General features: G+C 38.6%; 1 protein-coding gene and 1 pseudogene across 4 annotated transcripts in view; both read right to left on the bottom strand.

Moving 5' to 3' along the window:
• NSF (N-ethylmaleimide sensitive factor, vesicle fusing ATPase) overlaps positions 1 to 16,642 on the bottom strand; it is a 165,162-nt gene that overhangs the window by 145,777 nt on the left and 2,743 nt on the right.
• LOC146398078 (U2 spliceosomal RNA) lies at positions 8,049 to 8,162 on the bottom strand (annotated as a pseudogene).

Genomic DNA, 16,642 nt, shown 5'->3' with positions numbered 1-16,642 from the left:
CAACTTCATACAGCACAAAATTCATCATTTTAAAGTGTACATTTCAGTGGTTTTAGTACACTATTTGTGCAATCATCACTATTATCTAGTTCCAGAACACTTCCAGCCCTTCATAAAGAAACTGCACCAGGAGTTCCCATTGCGGCTCAGCGGTAACAAACCCAACTGAGAGCAACATCGGTTAGATCTTTGGCCTCGCTCAGTGGGTAAAGGATCCAGAGTTGCAGTGAGCTGTGGTGTGGGTCGCGGACACAGCTCAGATCATGCACTGCTGTGGTGTAAGCTGGCAGCTACAGCTCCGATTCAACCCCTAGCCTTGGGACTTCCATATGCCACAGGTGTGGCACTAAAAAGCAAAAAAATAAAGAAACCTTGTACCTACTATCAGTCAGTCCCAGTTCTCCTCTCCCTCATCTCATGGCAATCACTAATCTACTTTCTTTTTTTTCTTTTTTTTTTGTCTTTTTTGCTATTTCTTTGGGCCGCTCCCGCGGAATATGGAGGTTCCCAGGCTAGCAGGCTAGGGGTCGAATCGGAGCTGCAGCCCCCGACCTACGCCAGAGCCACAGCAACGCGGGATCCGAGCCGCGTCTGCAACCTACACCACAGCTCACGGCAACGCCGGATCGTTAACCCACTGAGCAAGGGCAGGGATCGAACCCGCAACCTCATGGCTCCGAGTCTGATTCGTTAACCACTGCGCCACGACGAGAACTCCACTAATCTACTTTCTGTCTCTATGGATTTGCCTATTCTGAACATTTGATATAAATAGCATCATACAATCTGTCATCTTTGTGACTGGCTCTTTCACTTAGCATAATGTTTTCAAGATCATCTATGTGGTAGCATGTGACAGTGGCTGGATCACATTACATTGTATGGAAAACCCACATTTGCTTTATCTATTCACTAGCTGAAGACCACTGGGCTATTTCCACTTTTGGCTATTACGAAAAATGCAGCTATGAACAGTCAAGTACAAGTTTATGTATGAACATATATTTTCAAGCTACTTGGTTATATAACTAGAAGAATGGCAGATTCATTCTATGTTAACTTTTTAGAAACTGCCAAACTGTATCCCACAACGACTGCACCATTTTACATTCCTACCATCAGTGTATGAGCGTCCCAAATTCTCTACATCATTGTCAAAGCTTTTTCTTTCATCCACCCTTCCTAGTGGATGTGAAATAGTATCTCATTGTGGTTTTGATTTGCATTTCTCTAATGACTATGAAGGTGAATATCTTTTCATGTGCTTATTGGTCATGTGCACATCATTTCTGGAAAATATCTATTCAAATTCTCTGCCCATTTAAAAAAATGTTTTTTTTTTTTCTTCCATTGCTGAGTTGCAAGGGTTCTTTATATATCCCGGGTACTAGATCATTGTCAGACATATGATTTGTTAAGTATTTTCTCCCATTCTGTGGGTTGTCTCTTCACTTTCTTGACAGTGTCCCTTGACGCACGAAAATTTTTAATCTGATGAAGTCCAATTTATCTATATTTTTCTTCAGTTACTTGTGCTTTTTGTATCGTATCTTTTAAAAAAAAAAATCACTATTTAATCCAAGATCATGCACGTACAGAAATTCCCAGGCTAGGGATCGAATCTATGCCACAGCAGTAACCAGAGCCACAATAGTGACTATGCTGGATCCTTAACCTGCTGAGCCACCACATACCTCACCTCCTCTTTCATCCATTCTGAATTTATTTTTTTTTATATATATATGGTGTGAGGAAGAGATCCAAATTCATTCTATCCAGTTGTCCCCACGTCATTTGTGAGAAAGACTACTCTTTCCCCCATTGAATGGTCTTGGCACCCTGTTGAAAATCAATTAACTATAAATGTATGGACTTTTTCCTGGACTCTTAATTCTAGTCCATTGGTTTATATGACCCCTTCTGCCACTGCTACATCATCTTGACTACTGTAGTTTTATAGTAAGTTTTGAAATCAGCAAGTGTGTTCCTCCAACTATATTCTTCTTTTTCAAATTGTTGTGGTTAAAAAAATGGCTTTGCAATTCCACATGAATTTTAGGACCAGCTTGTCCATTTCCAGGGGGAAAAAAAGCAGTTCAAATTTTGATAGGGGTTGAGTTACACTGAATTTATAGATCAATTTGGGGAGTATTGCTATATTAACAGAACTCTTAAATTATTTACTTATTGGCCACACCTGTGGCATATGGATGTTCCTGGGCCAGGGATCAAATCTGAGCTGCAGCTGCAACCTACACCATAGCTGCAGCAATGCTGGATCCTTAACCACTACACCAGGCCATGGATCAAACCCAAGCCTCAGCAGTGACCCAAGCCACTGCAGAGACCAAGCCTCAGCAGTGACCCAAGCTGCTGCAGAGAAATGCCAGATCCTTAACCCACTGCACCACTGCAGTAACTCTCTATGTTAATAGAATTAAGTCTTCCAATTCATGAACAGATTTTCACGTAAGTTTCCTTCTAAGGTGTCCTTCCAATTATTTGATCTTTAATTTCTTTAACATGTTTTGCAGTTTTCAGTGTACAAATCTTATAAGTCTTTAGTTAAACTTAGTCATAGGTATTTTGTTCTTTTGATGCTAAACAGAATTTTTTCCTAATTTTATTTTCAGACTGTTCATTGCTAGTGTATAGAAATGCAAGTGATTTTTTTTACCTTGATCTTGTATCTTATAACTTTATGGGATTCATTTATTAGCTCTAAGTTTTTCCTTGTAAATATTTCAGAATTTTCTATATATAAGATCATGCTACTGTACAGCAGAAATTGACAGAACATTGAAAATCAACTACACCTTAATAAAAAAATTTTTTAAGATCACGCCATCTGTATATAGGCATAATTTTATTTCTTTCTTTCCAGTTTGAATGGCTTTTTTTCTGTTTTCTTGCTTAACTGACCTACCTAGAACCTCTAAAACAGTATTGAATAGGTAAGAGCAGACACCCTTACCTTTTACTGATCTTAGAGCAGAAAGCTTTCAGTGTTCACCAGTAAGTCAGCTGAGGGCTTTTGCGTTAGTTGAAATTTAATTGTTGAACTGAATTTTCAGAGTGCCAACTCATAAGGCTGCTCTGAGAACCTAACAAAAACAGATCTGTGAAGGTGTTTTCAAAACTGTAAAATACCATTTAATTTAAGGTATTCTTATTTAGTAACTTAGCGCTCTTACTCTGAAAAGTTTACTCCAAACATTCTTAAAGAAATCAGGGAGTTTCCGTCGTGGCGCAGTGGTTAACGAATCCGACTAGGAACCATGAGGTTGCGGGTTCGGTCCCTGCCCTCGCTCAGTGGGTTAACAATCTGGCGTTGCCGTGAGCTGTGGTGTAGGTTGCAGACGCGGCTCGGATCCTGCGTTGCTGTGGCTCTGGTGTAGGCTGGTGGCTGCAGCTCCGATTCGACCCCTAGCCTGGGAACCTCCATATGCCGTGGGAGCAGCCCAAGAAATAGCAAAAAGACCAAAAAAAAAAAAAAAAAAAAAAAAAAAAATCAGAACAATGTTTGTGAAGCTTTTTTTTTTTTTAAAGTCCCAATATCCTGATGGAAGTTTGGCACCTGTGCTCTTGTGAAGGGTGAAGAGAGAAGACTCTTTGGAGAGGGAACCAGAACAAAGATCCCAGGCCTAGAGCCTCTCCCCGGTACCAATCCCTAAGTCTCACACCGATGGACCCTTCCCCTACCAAGACACAGGGCATTCAGGAAAGCAGAGATGCAAGAAGCACCATGGTACACAACAAAGAACACAAGTTTTAGTGGAAAAAGTTAGCTATGATACCAATTCAGAAGCAATGAAAAAAAGTGAGACACCTGAAAATATGAGGTCTAATAGATGTCACACCTTCAAAACTGATGTTAATCTGAGTCACTATAATAATTAAACATGCTAGGAGTTCCCATCATGGCTTAGTGGTTAAGGAATCCAACTAGGAACCACGAGGTTGCGGGTTCGATCCCTGGCCTTGCTCAGTGGGTTAAGGATCCGGCGTTGCCGTGAGCTGTGGTATAGGTCTCAGACGCAGCTCGGATCCTGAGTTGCAGTGGCTCTGGTGCAGACCGGTGGCTACAGCTCTGATTAGACCCCTAGCCTGGGAACCTCCATATGCCACGGGAGCGGCCCTAGAAAAGGTAAAAAGACAAAAAAAAAAAAAAAATTTAGACATGCTAATAATTCTGTTCTTTTCTTCTTTTTTGGGGGGGGCTGCACTCACAGCATACATATGGAAGTTCCCAGGCTAGGTGTTAAATCAGAGCTACAGCTGCTGGCCTACACCACAGCAATACCAGATCCAAGCCCCATCTGTGACCTACAGCACAGCTTATGGCAACACCAGATCCCCGACCCACTGAGCGAAACCAGGAATCAAACCCACATCCTCATGGATACTAGTCAGATTCGCTTCCACTGCACCACAGCGAGAACTCCCTAAACACGCTAATAATTAATGATGCAAGTGCTTCCTATACTGAGAGGTTTCTCATTTAATAAATTCAACCTAAGATAAACATAAGTATATATAATGGTATTATTTACATTTTTATTTAGAAATAATTATAAATAATTGAGTCAAAATAGGCTGTTAGCAAGCAAAAAGAAGTCACCAGTCACTTGTTCAATGGAACAAATACCTAAAGAATATCTATCATGTCCTACACACTATGCTCCATGCAGATGCTCAATTAACAATGAAGAAGTGGCTACTTTTTAAATTTTTTGGATAATGAATATTTATTTTAAAATTAAGATATAAAACACCATGAAATACCATGTGCCTATAACCTAGTTTAAGAAAAAGAACACTTCCACTTCTTTAAATCAACTTTCTAAAAAATTTTTTTTGAAGTATAGTTGATTTACAATGTTAATTTCTACTGTACAGCAAAGAGATTCAGTTATCCATATACACATATCCACTCCCATATAGGCTATCACAGAATATTGAGTAGTTTCCTGTGCTATACAGGAGGTCCCCACTGACCATCCATTCCATACACAATAGTATGTATATGCCATCCTCAATCCCAGTCCATCTCTCCTTCCCATCCCGTTTGGAAAGCATTAAGTTTGTTTTCAAAGTCTCTGTTTCTGCTTTGTAAGTTCATTTGCACCACTTTTTTAGATTGCACATATAAGTGATATATGACATTTGTCTTTCTCTGACTTCACTTAGACCTTCTCTAGGTCCATCCATGTTGCTGCAAATAGCATTATTTCATTCCTTTTTTATGGCTGAGTAATATTCCATTGTATATATGTACCACATCTTTTTTATCCATTCCTCTGTTGATTGACATTTAGGTTGCTTCCACATCTTGGCTATTGTAAACAGTGCTGTGATGAACACTGGGTGCATGTATCTTTTCAAATTATGGTTTTCTCCAGATGTTTGCTGGATCATATGGTAGTTCTATTTTTAGTTTTTTGAGGAACCTCCATACTGTTTTCCATTGTGATTGAACCAATTTACACTCCTACCAACAGTGCAGGAAGATTTCCTTTTCTCCACACCCTCTCTAGCACTTAATGTTATAGACTTTTTGATCATGGCCATTCTGACCAGTGTGAGGTGATACCTCACTGTAGTTCTGATTTGCATTTCTCGAGTAATTAGCAATGCTGAGCATCTTTTCATGTGCTTTTTGGCCATCTGTATGTCTTCTTTGGAGAAGTATCCCTTTAGATCTTGTACTCATTTTTAACTGTTTTTTTTTTTTTTAATGTTTAAATCAACTTTTTATTGAAGAAAAGAACATACACTCTACGTTTTCAGCTCAAGGAATCTTTACAGAGTGAACACACCTAGAGCACTCACACCCAGTTCAAGGAAGAGAACATCACCAGGAGTTCCTATCGTGGCTCAGCAGAAAAGAATCTGGCTAGTATCTGTGCAGACAAAGGTTCGACCACTGGCCTCGCTCAGTGGGTGAAGGATCCAGCATTGCCGTGAGCTATGGTGTAGGTCACAGACCCAGCTCGGATCCCTCATTCCTGTGGCTATGGTGTAGGCCAGCGGCTACAGCTCTGAGTCGACCCCCAAGCCTGGAACCTCCATGTGCCTCAGAGCGGCCCTAAAAAGACCAAAAAAAAGAAAAAGGGAGAGAAAGAGAGAACATACCAGCATCCCATACTATCCCCTCCTAGTCACTAGCCTTTCACCTTCAACCACAGATAACCACTATTTTGTTTTTCCCACTAAAGATCAAAATCAGATTAGTTTAGCCTATTGAAAACTTTACATACATGGAATCATACAGCGTTTGTCATGTTGTGTCTGACTTCTACCCTTCAATATTATAATTGTGAGACTCATCCACACTGTTGCATATAGCAATAGTTCATTAATTTTCCTTGCTTTTTATAGTATATAATTACATAAATACACCATCTTATTTAGCTATGAGTTGTTTCTAGTTTTTAATTATGAATACTGTTGCTAAGAACATATTTGTACATGTTTTCTGAATAATATATGTGGGCATTTCTATTGTATATCTATACCTCCAAATGTACACACACTCCCTCCAGTAGAATTGCTGGGTGATAGGCATATTTGCACATGTTCAGCTTTAGGGAATTTTACCTAAGGTATACAAAGTGGTGTTTTGATATAAGTATACCTTGTGTAACGATTACTACAAGCAAGCTAGTTAACATAACCATCACCTCACAGAGTTACCATTCTGTGTGTGTGTGTAACACTTAAGATTTACTGTCTTAGCAAATTTTAAGAATTCATTTATTTATTTATTTATTTATTTTTAGGGCTGCACTCACAGCATATGGAAGGTTCCGGGCTAGGGGTCGAATTCGAGCTATAGCAGCCAGCCTACGCCTTAGCAATGCCAAATCCGAGCCTTGTCTTCAAGCCACACCGCAGCTCATGGCAATGCTGGATCCTTAACCTACTAAGCAAGGCTAGGGATAGAATGGTATCCTCATGGTTACTAGTCTGGTTCACTACCACTAAGCCACAAGGGAAACTCCAAGAACACAAAACTTTTATTTTTTAATTTTTTTTGTCCTTTGTCCTTTTTTTTTTTTTAGGGTTGCACCTGCAGCATATGGAGGTTCCCAGGCTAGGGGTTGAATCCGCACTGCATCTGCAACCTACGCTACAGCTCCCAGCAACGCTGGATCCTTAAGCCACTGAGTGGGGCCAGGGATCAAGTCCACAACCTCATGGTTCCTAATTGGATTTGTTTCCGCTGAGCCACTATGGGAACTCCTAAGAATACAATACTTTAACGATAATGACTATGCTATCTAGCATTTCCAATAGTTTCTATGGAAAAGTCAGTCAGAATACCTAATCTGCTATATTCGCAGGAAATAGCTATGCTTTTTTAAACGTTTGAAAACTGGATATAGGAGAAGGTACTAAAGGAAAGACAATAATCCTGAAGTCTAGAAATAACAAGGCTGATTACACATATGGAAAGAAATCTAGGGGGGAGAGAGTAAACAATTTGTAAGAAACTAAATTGGAGAGCTCAAAATCTTAAGTCAGCTTTAGCATACATCAGCATCACCCAGAAAACTGTTAAAAGACTGCAGGGGCCCCACCGTCAGAGTTCTAACTTCATAAACCTGGGTGGAGCCGGAGAATTTGCACCTCTAACAAGTTCTCAGGTAATGCTGATTGGCTGGTCTGTAGACTCCATTTTGAGAACCACTGTACTAAGAGAAACGTCCTAGAAACAGAAATGATGACAGGTTCATTTCATTCTACAACAGATGAGAAAAAATACAGAAAAGAGGCTTCAATAATGTTTTTCGTCCATTTCATCCTTTAACTTGGCAAATATAATTAAGGTTATTTCAATGCTTGATAAGCAGTGATTTTTTTCTTCTTCAGCATAAGGAAGTTCCGGGCCAGGAATCAAATCGAAGATGCAGCTGCAACCTACACCACAGCTGCAGCAAGGAAGGATCCTTAACCCACTGCACCAGGCTGGGGGTCAAACTCGAGTCTCAGCAGTGACCCAAGCCACCAAGAGACAGCACCAGATGTTTAACCTGCTGTGCCACAGTGGGAACTCCCCCAAATCCATTTAATATATTGTCCTCAGAGGACATATCAGATATTAAACTAGTAAGAACAGATAACTATACTTGATCTTAGCCAAAAGACTTAGAAGCAATGATGAGCAGTAAATTGACTGGAAGTCTACATAAAGTAGTTATCAGACTCACTATGTGTAGGTCGAGATAAAGGACTCTATTGGAGGCCAGCAGCTGTCTAACTAAAGTAATACCTTGGCCTCTATTATTAGTGGCCCAGATAAAAGAATAAACAATAGGACTAATAGCTGGGCAGAGAACAAAACATTAAAATTCCAACCACAGACATTGTCCACGATGATAATTTATTGAAATCTTTGGAAATAAACAATCACTCATCTATTTAACAATCATTTACTGAATAATTCCTCCATATCAGGCTCTATTCTAAACAGTGGGATCTAAGTCTGATATTCTCTCATAAAATTTTGTCAATATTATTCTCTAGGAGAAGAGTAACTAGGATAACTAAATTGTTTTAATTTCCTCACATAGATTTTTTGGGGAGACCTGGAATTAGTAATAATGTCTGTTTTCATTTGGTTGTCAAACCTAAAAGCATGTTTGTTCATATGCACATCACACTAAAATCACTTTAAAATTTTAAAAAATCCAACCAGTGAAATTCTAAAGTTCTCTTCATTATTTAGTGATTTTAAAAATCAGTGAACGTTGGATTTCAAAAACGACTTACTTCTCACTTTAATAATTTTCTCATTTTCCCCATTACCAAAGATCTATATAGCTAGCACAAAATATCAGAACTTTAGCACTTCATTCCAAATTTAGCAAAGGACCACAACACCATGCATTACTCATAAACAGCTGGTGCTAACTCATTTGATTTCAAATTTATAGAGCACGAAGTTGTGATAAATTATTAGCACTTTTTGTCTTAATGTCAGGAAGGAAGAGAGGAAGAGAGGGAGGGAAAGAAATCAGCTCCCTAAAGAAATTCAGCTAAATGTTATTGAGATGATCTTTGTATCTACTCTTATAAAATATAAGGGAAAATGTAGGTCAAAATCAATGGCAATAAGGATAAATTTAAAGATAAAAACTGTTTTAAAGGAGGAGAGATTAAGTTGCTCCTAAAACTCATATGGAAAAGGCCCAAACAATGCCAAATGAAGAAAAATAAGGAGGGAGCTAACTCTACCAGATAGCAAGGATAATTTTAAAGCTATGGTAATTAAAACAGTGGTGTTGATGCATGAAAACAAAATAATGACACTAAAAAAGAGTCCAGATTTACTGTGAATATAAAACAGAGATAGCATTACGAGTCAGTGGGGAAAAGGATAGACTCGATAAAAGATACTGGAACAACTGGTTATACATATGGAAAAGATAAAATTAGCATCCTAATTCACACCAAACACAAAAATAAATTCCAGATGACTCAAACACCAACATGTGAAAAGCAAAATATTATACCTTATAAAAGAAAATCCAACACCAAAGTGGAAAAGGATCTCTTTTAAACATCCAAGCACACTAATTGCAGAGGTTTGAAAAAGTGGTAGTTACAACTACAATAAAATTTAAATCTGAAACTCTATAAACATGAAAAGATCATCACTGAACAGCCCAAGAGAAAAAAACTGGCAAAGGATACACAAAAGTAATTCACAGAAGAGGAAATTCCAGTGACCGATATGAAAAAATGCTCAACTTCAAGAACAGGGGAAAAAATTCAAATTTAAACAATAAGATAGTTTTATACCTATTCTATTGTAAAAATTTAAATGCCCGCAATAGTAAGTGGAGAGGCCACGACTGACAGGTACTCATATACTGCTGTAAGAGTGCAAACTGCTATAATTAGGTGAAGATAAAGGTAACCAACCACCCAGCAATTCTTTTTTGTTTGCTTTTTAGGGGAACACCCGAGACATATGGAAGTTTCCAGGCTAGGGGCTGAGTCAGAGCTATAGCTGCTGGTCTACACCACAGCCACAGCAACCGGATCCCTGACCCACTGCGTGAGGCCAGGGATCAAACCCGCATCCTCCTGGATACTAGTAGGATGCGTTTCCACTGCACCGCAACGGGAACTCCCACCCAGCAATTCCATGCAGCAATTCTACAAAGGCTATATGCCCAGATCTCCAGACATACAACCTAAAAAAAAAACCTCTTATACACATATATAAGGAGACATATATAAGAATGTGGGCAACAGGACAAATAAAATTGAAAACCACCTAAATTGTCCTCTGATAAGGAAATAAATAACTGTGGTATATTTACAAAATAGAATATCACTTGATAAACAGAAAGAACTGGTTTTATATAATATCAACATGACTAAATCTAAGTCATCATTTTAAATGAAAAAAGGCAGGATGCAGAAGGAAATCACAGTATGACACCATTATATACATTTTAAAAACATACAAAATGATATGTTAGTAATGGGTACAAACATGTAGATGGAAACCGAATGGATTTATACCAAAAGGATAGCAGTTATTTTTGGGAAAGGTTGGCAGAATCAAGAAGGGACCTGAAGGGAATTAAATTGGCTCTGTAATGTTTTATCTCTAAAAAGAGATAAAGCAAGTATCATAATATGTAATACTTTTTAAATATGGATGGTGAGCACACAGACATATGCATATGTTATATTATTTGGTGTACTTTTCAGCATACTTGAAACCTCTTAAGGTATGTATGAATTATATTTGTTTAAAATTTATAGAGCTAAAAATAGTTACAGTCATATAAGGAATATTTAGTTTTTATCATAAAAAATAAGTTGGAAAGGATGAATTTAAATCACTAGGAAACTGCAGGCGGTGTAAGGTAGGTCTCAAAGCCCACTGAAGGGCATGAACACTGAGGTTTAAAAGACTTCAATACAAGGTCTTTACCTAAAACACCAAACCCAGAGAATGGACCTTTAAGAATAATGTTACAAAAGAACTAGAACAAACAATCCAAAAATTTATCTGGAACCACAAAAGACCCAGAATTGCCAAAGCAATCCTGAGAAACAAAAACCAAGCAGGAGGCAGACTTCAAGCAGTATTACAGAGCCAGAGTCATCAAAACAGTGTGGTACTGGTATCAAAACAGACAGACCGACCAATGGAACAGAATAGAGAACCCAGAAATAAACCCTGACACCTATGGTCAATTAATCTCTGACGAAGGAGGCAAGAGTATAATATGGGAAAAAGGAAGTCTATTCAGCAAGCATTGCTGGGAAACCTGGACAGCTGCATGCAAAGCAATGAAATTAGAACACAGGCTCACACCAGGCACAAAAATAAACTCAAAATGGCTGAAAGACTAAAATATAAGACAAGACACCATCAAACTCCTGTAAGAGAACATAGGCAAAACACTCTCTGACATCAACCTCATGGATATTTTCTCAGGTCAGTCTCCCAAGGCAACAGAAATAAGAACAAAAATAAACCAACGGGACCTAATCAAACTGACAAGCTTTTGCACAGCAAAGGAAACCATAAAAAAAAAACAAAACCAAAAAGACAACTTACAGAATGGGAGAAAATAGTTTCAAGTGATACAACTGACAAGGGCTTAATCTCTAGAATATACAAGCAACTTATACAACTCAACAGCAAAAAAGCCAATCACCCAATGGAAAAATGGGCAAAAGACCTGAATAGACTGTTCTGCAAAGAAGACATACAGACAGCCAGCAAGCACATGACAAAATGCGCAACATCTCTGATTATAAGAGAAATGCAAATCAAAACTACCATGAGATACCACCTCACACCAGTCAGAATGGCCATCATTAATAAGTCCACAAAGAACAAGTGCTGGAGGGGTTGTGAAGAAAAGGGAACCCTCCTGCACTGCTGGTGGGAATGTAAGCTAGTATAGCCACTATGGAGAACAGTTTGGAGATACCTTAGAAATCTATACACAGAACTTCCATATGACCCTGCAATCCCACTCTTGGGCATATATCCAGACAAAAGTTTCCTTGAAAAAGACACATGCACCTGCATGTTCACTGCAGCACTATTCACAATCGCCAAGACAAGGAAACAACCCAAATGTCCATCGACAGATGACTGGATGAGGAAGATGTGGCATATATACACAATGGAATACTACTACTACTCCACCATAAAAAAGAACCACATAATGTCATTTACAGCAACATGGATGAACTAGAGACTTTCATACTGAGTGAAGTAAGTCAGAAAGACAAAGACAAATACCATATGATATCACTTATAACTGGAATCTAATATACAGCACAAATGAACATTTCCACAGAAAAGAAAATCATGGACTTGGAGAATAGACTTGTGGCTGCCGGGGAAGGGGGGAGTGGCGGGATCGGGAGCGTGGGGCTATTGAATGCAAACCATTGCTCTTGGAATGGATTTACAATGAGATCCTGCTGTGTAGCATTGAGAACTATGTCTAGATACTTGTATCTCAACAGAACAAAGGGAGGAAAAAAAATGTACACATGTAAGTGTAACTTGTTCCCCATGCTGTACAGCAGAAAAAATTTAAAAAAAATTTTTTAATTTAAAAAAATTTAAAAAAAAGAATAACATTACAGCAACTGACTATCGTATTGCCAAGGGTTCACTATTCTGCCATTTCAAGAATTTTCAACAGTGAGATAATATAATTTCACCTTACACCTCTGCAGCTTGATTTAAATACTTGAAAAAAAGAATACATCCATCTTAATCATAAAATCTTTTGGGTTTCAGAAAGAATAACCTATTTGAATAGTGCTGTAGAGTTCAATTTTATTTTCTAAAATGTATTGCACTTGAAGATACTTTATAAAATCTCTACTAGGAGTTCCCATTGTGGCTCGGTGGTTAACACACCTGACTAGTATCCATGAAGATGCAGGTTCAAATCCACAGCCTTGCTCAGTGGGTTAAGGTTATGGCATTACCATAAGCTGTGGTGTGGGTCAAAGATTCAGCTCAGATCCCACGTGGCTGAGGCTGTGGCCGTGGCCGTGGCATAGGCTACAGCTCCGATTCGACCCCTAGCCTGGGAACCTCCATATGCTGAGAGTGCGGCCCTAAAAAGACAAAAAACAAAATAAAATAAAATCTCTACTAGAGTGATACACAACAAGATACTGCATACAAGACTGCAGAAAGCTGATATGCTTCAGGCAGCAAACTATTTTAGGAAATGGGACTACGAAACATTTTATATTATTTGTTCTGATTTATGGTACTGCCCATGAGCTGTTCCCAATTTAAGACTTGTGTTCTAAAACTTTATCTGAAGGTTGGTTATGTGGTAAAGATGTCATTCACCCATAAAATGTTCTAAATGGTTGGGTTTCTGGACTAGGCTACAACTTCTTCAGTATAATGACACTTAATATAAGAGCCTGTCCTAGTCAAAACACCGTATTAGGTAAATTTTATCTCTAACATGTTTCAACTCCTAAGAAAGTTCCCTCCCTTAGAGTCCTATTTAACATCATCTTACTCCTATTTCTTAAAACAAATTACCTCAACTAGGTCGAAGACTTTAGGAAGAAAATGATCCATTGGTTTAATTTGCATTAATGTATGTGTATTTTCAGAAGGGGATGGCTAAATCTCCAGTAAGTGAGATTTCTGGCAATTCTAAGAGAACCAAAAAGGTCAGGTAATGTGGAAAACCTTTCTTCTTCTCTTTCCTTTTTTTTTCGGGAGTGGGGTGATGGTGGCAGTATAAGGGGCCTGGAAAGCAACACCAAACAGAGCAGCTTTACTGAAGAGCTACTCCCTACCTAGAGTCAGCTCTCCTAAGCTAGTAAGGCTACATTTCAGATTTTTTCCTCTGCTTCTGATTTCATGATTCCAGAGCAGCTCCAGCCTGAGAGTTCTGAAAGACCGGGTGGAAGCCTGGGGCAGTGGCAGCCATCTGTATGTGGAAGTCATTTGTAAATTTAAGGCTATATTCAATGTAAGCATAGGAATTATTACTTTAGAATGTAATTTATTACTAGCAAAAATTTAAAACAGCTGAGAAAACCTATTACCTAAATGAATCTTTTGAAAGACCAAAAGGAACCAGATATGTTTACTGACCATCTCATAAAATGTATACAACTTGTTATTACACATCTATAGATATATAATAGTGTGGGGGTTTTTTGTGGGTTTTTGTTGTTATTATTGTTTTAATGTCCACATCAGCGGCATATGGAAGTTTCTGGGCCAGGGACTGAATCTGAGCTGCAGCTGTGACCTATGCTGCAGCTGCAGCAATGCCACATCCTTTAACCCACTGTGCTGGGCCAGAGGTGGAATTTCTACCTCTGCCAACCTGGGCCATTGCAGTAAGATTCACTTTATCTTTTTTTTTTAATTAAGAGTAGAGTCAATTTACAATGTTGTGCCAGCTTCTACCGTACAGCAAAGTGACCCAAGCATACACACACACACACACACATATATATATACACATTCCCTTTCTTATACTTCTTAACCCACTGTGCCAGAGTGGGAACTCCCATATTTTTCTCATATAATACACTGAAACAATAATGACAAAATTTACTTTCTTTTAGGTTCTTTACTTTTAAGATTAGGAGCTTCAAAGTATTTTAGGGATTAATCAAGATCTGATGACCTAGATGCTATATATTAAATAATATCACACATTTTACTCCTTAGTTTCCCAAATGGACTAAATACAATGCTTTCTTTTTTGGCCAAGAAAAGCAAAAGACGAGATATGCAGGTTACTAATGCTACCATCAGCAACAGTGATACATCAAATCTTCAATGACAAAGTGAAGATAAATATATTTACAAGACGTCAGAATGCCAAAATTAACTAAACTCACCAAAAGCAGTTAAAACCACACAACAGCTTTTCTCTGACAAAAAGGAAATACAGAACCCATTGTAAGAATAATATTACAACAAGGCTGAATCTACTTGTTAAACATGGATAGGTAGTTGTTAGATAATTATAGCTATAGGAAGAAATGATAAGACAATCAGACATGGGCCAAAGGTATTCAGATTTTCTGAAAGGTAGAAGGTAGTTTTTGAAAATTAAACTTTGACAGCAAGCTCTAAAAAGTTCTAGCTAAGGCAAATCTACTCTTCTTTATACCCTTGCAACTAAGGTGGTGAACTGACCTCAAGTTCTCTAGCAGGATGCTCAAGGGCTATTTCTTTTTTCTTTTTTTTTTTTTTTTTTTGTCTTTTTGTCTTTTGGGGGCCATACCCGTGGCATATGGAGGTTCCCAAGCTAGGGGTTCAATCGGAGCTGTAGCTGCAGGCCTACACTATAGCCACAGCAATGTGGGATCCAAGCCACCTCTGCGACCTACACCACAGCTCGAGGCAATGCCGGATCCTTAGATCACTGGGCAAGGCCAAGGACTGAACCCACAGCCTCATGGATGTTAGTCAGGCTCGCTAACTGCTGCTGAGTCATGATGGGAACTCCCCTAAGAAGTCTTTTTTTTTTTAGAGCCACACCTGCAACATGTGGAGGTTCCCAGGTTAGGGGTCAAATCGGAGCTGCAGCTGCTGGCCTACACACAGCTACAGCAACTCAGGATCCTTAACCCACTGAGCGAGGCCAGGGATCGAATCAGCAACCTCATGGTTCCTAGTTGAATTCGTTTCCGCTGCGTGGTGACGGGAACTCTCAAGGTCTGTTTCCGACCCCATCCTATTCTACCTTTTATTAATGACTAGAATGGAGACAGAAGCCATGATTATTAAACCTACAGATAAAACAAAACTGGAAGAGAGAGCTACTATGTTGCATAATATGAAAAACTCAAGAAAACCTTCAACAAGTAGCAGAAATGCCCTGACTTAAGAAAAGTGAATTTTAAGGAGGATAAGTGTAAGGTTTTACACTTATGTTCAATAAAACAATTGCATAATACCTAGAATGTGCAGGAGGAGAGGGAGGGGCTGACTTTACAAGAGCATGAGAGTTGTAATGACTGTACACTCAGTACAGGTCAAGAGTGTGATTTACTGCAGAAAAAAGCAAATGCAGTTTAAGCCTATATTAATGATGGCAGTGTCCAGCTTAAGAGAATAATAGTTTGAGTATATTCTTCGTTGCATTGTCTTAAGACTCTTGAGCACATTTTGGAAGAAACAGACAAAATAGAACCTTTACAAATGAAGGTAGCCTAAATGATGAAGGGTCTGGAATATAGGATATTTGAGGAATTAGAGATGTTTACTTTGCAAAAGAGAAAATCTGAGTGACTATATAACCTGCTACTGCTACCTGTCTTTTTTTTTTTTTTTCCTTCTTTCTTTCCTTTTCTTTTTTTTCAAATTGATTGGCAGCACCCATGGCATGTGAAAGTTCCAGGGCCAGGGACTGTACCAGAACCCAGAGCCGTAGCAGTGACAATGCCACATAGTTATGCTGTAGCCTACAAAGGAAGTCCATGTAATTTGTTTTCTAACAGTTAGGGAGCTATCATGTGGAAGAGAAACTGTGTTTATTCTATGCAGCTCTAAACAGCAGAAATAAAATCTATTTATAAAGGTTACATTAAACCCCAAACAAAAAAGATTTTTCTAATATCACAGTAAAATGGGCTAGCTTCA

This window comes from Sus scrofa, chromosome 12 (genome assembly GCF_054392235.1).
Source record: "Sus scrofa isolate SSC_HxYL_T2T_F1_AM1 chromosome 12, Sscrofa_HxYL_maternal_Yorkshire_Landrace_v2.0, whole genome shotgun sequence".
Classification (NCBI taxonomy): Eukaryota; Metazoa; Chordata; class Mammalia; order Artiodactyla; family Suidae; genus Sus; species Sus scrofa.
The sequence above is the reverse complement of the archived record's forward strand: the minus strand, read 5'-3'. Positions and strand labels throughout refer to the sequence as shown.